Raw genomic sequence first — 9,367 nt, forward strand, 5'->3', positions numbered from 1 at the left:
GGGAAAAAATCACAGAAATCGAAATCCGTAACAACGGATTTTGGTCTATTTCCTATTTTAGCCAAAAATTGGTTTTTGCTCAAATTTGTTAATTTTGCTCTCTTTTCGTCACCTTAAGGCAACAAGCACACAACCTTTTGGCGCGCTTTTTGAATTTTGATAAACAACTGCAACTTTCATCACTGTTATCAGAATTAATTATCAAATTGTATTCGCGACTGAAACCTATCTAGGTGGCGTAACGGCGCTAGCTTCACCGAGGTAGCACCCTATGATCTAGCGTCTGCTACAGACAAATTAAAAAGTCTTAAGAAAGAGGCCGGGAGTAGTGGCTCACTCCTGTAATCCCAGGCGTCCGGGAGGCAGAGTTTGTGGATGGCCGTGTGAGGACGACCACCAATCCCCCAACGGGTGGTCGGAATACTTCCGCCACGGGTGTCCCCACCCCTGTCCCCACGTATCCCCCGTTATTAATCAGTTATTGTGTGCTGGTGTCTAAGGCCTTGGGTCGACACCGATGTGTGGATGTCAAAAAAAAAGTCTTTAGAAAGTGTTTTCATAAACAAACTTATCCTTATCGACGAGAGGAAAAACTAATAGCGTCTGCTATAGATGCTACCTATCTAGGTTTCGGTGGCGAACCAAAGGGGGCGTTATGATAGTTTTCGGTCGCGAATACATTGTAAAAATAGGCGTTTCAATAAAACTTCTTCAAAGAAATCGCCAAGAAGTAATATATCTGAGAGCCAGGACCTGCATGTCACTGTTTATTTGTTGCTTGTGGAAATAATGGAAACGTTTCACCTGTGAACAGAATTTCGTGTTTTTGCTAAGCCTTAATATGTCAAAAAAAGCTACCTGTTTAAAAGGAAACACTTAATAAGGACTTGGCAGCATGACGTCACGCCGTACCTTTGGCCATGGCCCCCATTCTGGTATACTTTTTCTCCCCAGGATAAAAACTATTGAAAAAAAACTGTGACGTAGCACTGCCAAGTCCCTATTGTTGCATACTGTACTGGGGAAAAGGTTCCATTATTTCAACAAGCACCAAATAAACAGTAACTTGCAAATCCTGGCACTCGGAAGTACGTGGGGGAATCCATACCTGGACTACCTGGGGAGGGGATCCGTTAGGGGAAAGAAATTTCAAGAGTGGAGGCATAAGTCTTAATATTATTCTATAAGTTTTAACTTTGGGGAATATTTTACTGAGAGCTAGTAACGGAGTGACGTCATCACAAGAAGAAAATCTCCTCTTAGCGAGGCGCTATCAAAGGCTACATGTGACGCGTTAGCAAGCGGACGCAAAACGGCGACGAAGCCCGTAATGCAGTCTGTCTTGTGTAAAACCTTTTCATGTAAAGAATAGGAAGTGTCACACTTATGTAACAATATAATACACTCATGGTAGTACGACCGTGGCGGCCTCCACATGGGAGATTGTATTGTAAAGGGGGGGGGGGATACGCTCGTATAAAAGAGTGTATTGCTAAAGGTCCAGTACATCTCTTTTGTATTGGAACCCGATAATAAGCCTCAAGTGTTTTCCCGGAAGTTAAACTTTAAATAAATAAGCATATAATTACGAAATTTTCATTTTAAGGTTATGATTTGCGATTGGCTAAAAATAAGTGAACCCCATCTTTGTCCATAGCTATCTGAGATACTTCCTTATTTTATTTTCCTCTATTAAACTCGGTTCCTTTCTAATCGCGCGCTCTTGCTTAAAAAATTACTAACTCACAAATTAGTTTTGATTCTGGCTACATCACCTAACCTACCAGATAGCTACCAACCCGAAATTCTTCTGCAGCTATGTCAATCGTTTACGTAAAACATCCTTCACTATCTCTGAAATGAAAGCTACGAATGGTGCCTTGACCTCCGACCCTAGAAAGATGGCCGTCATCCTTAATCAACACTTTACACCAAGAATTGGACCCATCTATCATTACGGTGGCAGGGTGGACCAGGAACAGGAACTCACTGACTTTTCCTGCACTCCTGACTTGGTCTTTAAACAGTTGCTATCACTCAAACAAAACCAGTCCGCTAATCCTTATGGTTTCCACCCTTAAATGTTGAAAATACTAGCACGAGTCCTTGCTTTTCCTGTTTCTCTTATTATTAACAAGAGCTTTACCAGTGGAGCTGTGCCACATTCCTAGAAGTACGTTACTATCACATCAATCCATAAAGCTGGGGTACGCTCCAAACCTTCTCATTAGCGCCCTATAGTTAAAACTATCCATGTTGCCCGTGTGGCGGTGCACCTAGCAGACGCACCTATAAGGACCTTCTTAGATGAAAACCAAATTTCTGCACCTCTCAGAACATGGGTTGATAGAAACGATCATGTACCACCAACCTACTCGCGGCAACGAATGACTGGACAACATATGGTTGGACGAGGGTAGGCCCGTCGACGTTATCTATCTAAACTTTAGTAAGGTGTTTTGCACTATCCCACAGCTTACGCTCACTGCGGTACAAGAGGGCTGGCATTATGGATAAATCCCTTACTTAGCTCACTAACTTAATTTCTGATCGGAAACATTCTGTCGTCTGCACTCCAGAAAGCAAGATGTCATTGTGCCAAGATTTTTGAGCATGGAGTTAAAACTAGGGTCAGGCAGTGGCACTTCACCTATCGCACTATAACTGGAACTCTTTGCCGGAGGAGATATTTAATTACAGTACTCGTGGTATGATCCGACGATGTGTGCGTGACTACCTACGTCTAAACACTTAGGCTTTACCCTCCCCCATTTCTATACTTGTACTACTTTTAATTTTTAATATTTAATATTATTTCCTTCTCATTATTCCTTTTACCGTTCATTTTTCCAATTTACATATTTCCTGTTACATTAATTTCCGTTGCATAATATCTGTAGGTTACAATAAGCTTTTTCTAGCTTAAGTGGCAATTTTAATGTTACAAATTAATAAACAGTGTGGATAATATTTACTTAGCTTTCTAGGAGACCATTAACAACCCATCGTTGCCTTCCCAGAAACACGGTTTGCGTTAAGAAGCAACATGTTATATATGATTGAAACGAGATTACCCAAAGGGCTCCACAAATCCCACTTTGGGCCCTGCCCAGTGCTGTATTGTGACCCTTTGCCCTAAGTACTTAAATTCAACGAGCGTAAACAAAGAAATCATTAAATAACTTTCATGGTTTGTCAAGCTAACGGTAAATTTTTAAACTTTTTGTTCCGTACTGTGCTAAGCCTAGGTACTACGTGCACTCTTATAATGACCAAAGACTGTAAAAAAGCGAAGTCAGGCGACCTAAATCGTGACTCAAACTCTAAATGTAAACATTCCCGACCTGACAATATTGATTCAAATGTCGATTGGGTTGCCTGAAAAACATGTGAACGATGGTAACTATAATCATAATCATAATCAGCTAGGCTAATACCTAAGGCACCACCTTAGGCCTAAGTCATCAAGCGACTTTTGAAGCCATTAATTCAGGTGGCCGGGTTACAATGCGTAGGAGGGTGCATGGTGGCAAGCCCTTCATGCCACGAGATCGAGCCAACAGCTCCCTACACTAACTATTACCGTTAACCTCGACTAGTTTTTATGGAAGGGGAAACCGAAGAATTCGGGGGAAAACCCCTTAAACCAGTGGGGAGAGAACTTGCAAATACTTGTACTTGATAATACACCCCTCTATGGCTCGATAACGTTTGAAGCTATAGACGAAAACACAGATTTTTATCTGCCGGCTCTGTGACATCACCACACTGCATCACACTCTTCACGCTGAACTCACTCAACTGAAAGCTTCAACCACCTACTGTCGTGAGTCTCATAAGACAGCTCTGGATAAAATTACCGCAAAGTGCAGGGCCACAAAGTGCAGAGCCGCAACAGAGTTTCAGTTGATAATAAAAAATATCGTTTGCTCTCCCAAAAAATACTTTTATTTATTTGACTTACAAATCCGTTACACACCATCACTTCTGATGTCCTGGCTCAACTTAAAACCTTTGCTCCTGCAACAAGAAACTATAGAATGGAATATAAACCATTTGTCAAAATATCTTGGCAATCTCTTATTCGGCTGAATACTTTCCTGTTTAAGAATAAGGGAAGATGGAAGCGTGGACTATAGCTGGAGTAACACCTGGCTAACCCATCGCGGGAAACGAGTACCAATGATCGGGAGCTCACGAGGAAGGGACGGGCCATTCCCCTCACCGGGAAATTCCTGGAACCAAACTAACAATACTGTATGCCTAATATACAGAATATTCATTCTGCGAATATTTTTAAAGAAAAAGCTTTATATTTGTTAAAGTTTAAATTTTAAGTTTTGGCTAAATTCGAATAAAGTTAGATTGCCCACTATTAAAGTTTTAATGTTCAGTTGAAATTAAATAATTACTATATTTCGCATTACATAACGTTCCCGAAGACCCTTATTCTTCGAATGGAGTTTTAGCCCGAACTCAGAACTGCTTCGTGCATGTAACTTACACCCTCACATTAAATTTTTCAGGCTACCCCGTGACCTTCCCTCCTCTGCCTACAGTGCGTCTTCAACAAGACCTTACAAGATCAAATAATCCAAATTTATCCCATTTATCTCATATCGCCGCCAAGATCGGGATTTTGTGCTACAAACTAGGCCGGATAGGACCAAAATACAGCAAGAACCATATCAAGCGGCTGTGACGTATGCAGAACGGTGAAACCAAACTAGTCATTAGAAACTACGAAATATTTTCTGCGTCCACTCGTAACCCATCTCTCCCGTCAACTAACGTGCCTGGCCTGCAGCAACTAAATAGGGCGGCCCATCCCTCTCACCGGAAAAACAATGCTGACCAGTTCTCTCACACTCTCAATGGCAGATTTACGTTCACTACCCTCAACCCGCCGACCTCAGTCCTGCAGACAATACTTTAGCCAAGCAGTACTTTGCAAATCATTTTCCTCAAACACAACACTGGAACCCGCATCGCCCATCTCAAGCAGTGATGCATTACCCCGCATCGTACATTCCCCACCACACAAACTATTGGAATTCATCTCCTACCCTCATACCCCTAGGACAGCCATCCTTCAGCTACTGACCTTCCAACCCGACAATCAACTTCCGCTCCCTACTTTCCTGGTAAATCTACACTAAATGTTCAACATGCACCCCCTCCATCGCTCAACTCAACAAACTGTCTACTACTGAACTCCCGCAGTCTCCACTCTCAAGAAAGACGTGACGAGCTTTCCCTACTAGCTGCTACTCATAAATAGTTTCGCTTCACCCCCGCCTCCGACGTTCTTCTACTTCAGAACTGCGATTGCCTTATAATGGCCTGGACCACACTGCTATCGAGCTGTATAACATACCTCTTTTGGTCGTGTGCATTTATCGCTCGGGCTCTTATAAGAACAAGCTTGACCACCTTCATATTCTTCGGCTCATTGACCATTATGCCTCAGTGAAAAATCTTTTCCCCCTCCTCGTTGGAGATTTCAATTACCCTCAATAAACTGGACATACTTTTCCCATCCCCAAACAACGGTGGACGGAGAAACCAACTTTCTATCTTCACTTTCCCCACATGGGCTCCTCCAATTTGTCTCCGAACCAACCCGTCTCTCTAAGACGGGTGTTAGCACTCTGGATTTACTACTGTCAACAGATCCACTACTAATCCACGATATCGAATATCTTCCCTCTCTGGGGTCCTCTCAAGACATGACGCTGAGGTGTGTGGTGATTGGTTATGTTTTCAATACAATGAGAGAATAAAGAATATAATTCGAGTATTATGATTAAGTAGAATTTGAGAAAAAAAATCTTATGACTATAGTCATAAGGGAAGTGGTCTAAGAGAGAAAAAAATAAGTGAAAAGCAAATTTGGGGGGACATTTGCTACGTAGATAATTCGATACATGACGGCGAAATATGTCCTGTGGTAGAGAATTCCAGTTGTTAATGACTCCCGAAAGTAAAGTGGTTTTGGCGCTGGGCAGAGGAGACCCTTGGTTTAGCTAATTTTAGGGAGTGACCACGAGTAGATTAGTTATTGGTGGAGAAAAAATTTGAAAAGTTAAAGGTTAAATTGTTGTGGAAAAAATCATAGAGTAAGCAGAGGTTGTGAACGCGATGACGAAGGTGGACAGGGTCGATATGAAGAAGGCGTGAGCGGATGGGGGCAGGATGATGAGATCATTTGTGAGAAAGTTTAGTACCAAGTTCCGGAACTACCATGGGAGACTTTTCCAGGTGCACAACAAGAAACTGGTACTCCTGGTAGATTACTTCTCGAAGTTCATTGTGGATAAAGAACTTCGCAACACTGATACTGAAGAAATTATAGGATATCTAGAGCCTCAATTTGCACGGTACGGCGCTCCACAACGGCTTATTTCGGACAAAGGCTCTCCCTTCAACTCTACCCGATTCAAAGAGTACCCTCGAAGATGGTGCGTCACGCATATTACAAGCAGCCCACACTATCCCAGGTCGAACGGAATGGCAGAACGATTCATACAGACACTAAATAACCTACTGGTAAAAGCACGTCAAGAATGAAAAAGCCTCCACTACGTTCTGATGGAGTACCGAAACACCCCAATCGGAGAACCTTCCGACTCCTGCACAGATGCTCATGGGGTGACACCTTCGAACTCAAAATACTATTCTTCCCGAGCAACTTTTAAACCTCAGTACCCGATCCGTCATATTCAAGACGCGTTACAAGAACGCCAAAGCATGATGGCACAGGCGCAATCAAAAACTTACTACCCAATACCTCCTACCTTTTCTCCCGGCGAAGCTGTATATTACAGGACGATCACCGCTTGTGGCTGCCAGCTGTAATAATCTCAAGAGCATTGGAACCTCATTCATACCATATAGTGGAGTAGTGAAGTCATCACGTGCAGAGTAGGGAAAGTCGTGATCTATGAGGCGTTGTTGCCGGATAAAGTTGAAATTTTTTGATTTGTGATGGGGAAATTCCAGTACGATTTTTATGGGACGTGGGCTAGCACCACCAGGAGGTAAAACTGTGCCCAAAGATTCGAACGAAGCTGAGAATGCTATTTGCAGAAAGAAGTGATGAAACAGCTTTATGGTCATCCTTGGTAGAAGATTCTTCAAGTCCAAATTGTATAGTACATTTTTACGCCGAGAGATAGTTGAGAGAGATTCTGCACAGGCAGTCTCAATATTGGCGGTAATAGAAGATTTGGTTGCAGAGAGAAGTTCTTCAACTTTAGCAGAGGAGCAAAAGGATTCTTCTTATTAAAATAGTTCAGTTATCTTGGTTGACGGACAGGGTCGAGATTTTCAAAAACCGTCTTCGCAATAGTGGAAGCTTGATCGTCGAGTTTTTGAGAGAATGCTTGAAGTTGAGAATCAAGGTCAGATTTGAGGCTTTTAGCAAGGATATTTAATTGTGAATCAAGATCAGCTTTGATACTGATTGTATCAGCAGAGAGTTTATTCGCAAATATGTTAAATTGGGAATCAAGAGCACATTTGATACTTGCTGCATTAGATGAAAGTGTAACTTCAAGAGTATCAAGCGATTTCAGAGTCAGTTTTAAGAAGCGATAATGTTTCATTTCGTAGGGCTGTAAGATCAACAGCGAGTTTGTCCTGAGTAGCGAGAAAATCACAGAATTTACAGGTGAAAGGGGCAGCATCAGTGACATCTTCAAATTGCTTTGTTCCAAAAGAGGGGAATTTTCAAAAAGTTCCCAACGGTTACAGGTTTTACATGTTAGCCAGTTCAGATTGGAGATTATAACGGGACAGGTTTTACATGTTAGCCAGTTCAGATTGGAGATTATAACGTCCCGACGAGTAAACTTAGTCTTGAAAGGTTTATCTATCGTTATTATGGAAACCCGCGGCCGCCTTGGGCTTCGGCGTAGAATAGGCATTTCAATAAATGCCGCTCTCTTTTTCTTCCCCATCCCTATGCGCATGCGCGCGAGTCACTGAATAAAATAGTCAAGTGTTTATGTTATTTTATTTGATAGCGCGCGCGCATTTTTTCTTTCGGGAGGCGCGTGCGATATTGAACGAGCCTTTCTATATCAAAATATTAAGCTACGCGCGCTTTGAAATATATCGCTTTTACAAGTATGTCCTGGCTCTCTGTATTATAAATACATATTGTACAGTATTTTCTATAATTCAGCTTGACTTATGCATTGAATAATTATTCGTCTGTTTGATTTTACAATAACGTACGGTAATTTTCGAATAAATAATGATACTTGCATTATAATATAATTTTTGCATCGTTTGCTTATAATTTGATAAGATTGTTAAAGAAAAAACGTTCTTATGACTTTTTAATTTGTCTGTAGCAGCTATATAGGAGCAACAAACACAAGGAGAACGCAGCTAGCCTTTAAAAACGCTAACGCAGTGTTGTGTACAAATTTCATTGGACGAACCTTTCCACAGAACGTTTTACGGGCGGGGTGGAATTTTCCCCTTCCGACGGCAGCAGGCGCTATAGCCTCTAACCAATGAAAAATGTACACAAGAAAATCCACGACTTTTAACGGGTTGCGTTCTCCTTGTGTGCGGTGTTTGTTGCTCCTAGGTAGCAGACGCTAGATAATAGGGTGCTACCTCGGTGAAGCTAGCGCCGTTACGCTACCTAGACTGGTTTCAGTCGCGAATAGAATAATTATATACAATCAGGAAACTATAGAAGTATACACTTGGAATGTCTAAGGGTCCATTGGGACGGTGATACGAAAGCGCGTCGAGAAAAAGGCGGGGCTTAACTACGTCAAGTGTAAGACATAACCATAGATATAAGAAATGTATATAAAGCTCTAGATAACTTTCTGGGCGTCTAAGCCTAACATAAAATACGGAATTGACACCTAGCAGACACCGAGGAAGGCACGTGACCAAGAGCGCGAGCTCTCTTAGCATTTTAGTACTAAGTGCTTGACCTTTCCGCAGGCCGTAGTCTTTAGACACCATCTGTTGGTGACTTTTAGTATAATTTTAAAGCAGGAGACAATGGCTCTCGTGACGATAGCACGAGCTTTCTTACCGATAGATAGCGCCTTATAAGGATAGCCTGCAGAAATTACGCGTTTCTGCTAGCTGTCACCTCCGTATTCACTCCCTTTGAAATATTTTATCTAGACCTTTATATTAATTTCCTATATCTGTGGACATAACACGACATTTCTAATTCATTGGCTCGAGGTTTGACGTCATGGTAACAAATAGGAGATCTTCCCGCGCAAAAAAGGCTTATAAAATTACGGATTTGAAAACCTCAATTTGTTATCGTATACTTAATATTTAATTTTAATTTCAGGTATTTTTATGGTTATAAAAGAGATAA

The sequence above is a fragment of the Leiobunum rupestre genome, chromosome 6 (assembly GCF_980474605.1).
Source record: "Leiobunum rupestre chromosome 6, qqLeiRupe1.1.hap1, whole genome shotgun sequence".
Taxonomy (NCBI): Eukaryota; Metazoa; Arthropoda; class Arachnida; order Opiliones; family Sclerosomatidae; genus Leiobunum; species Leiobunum rupestre.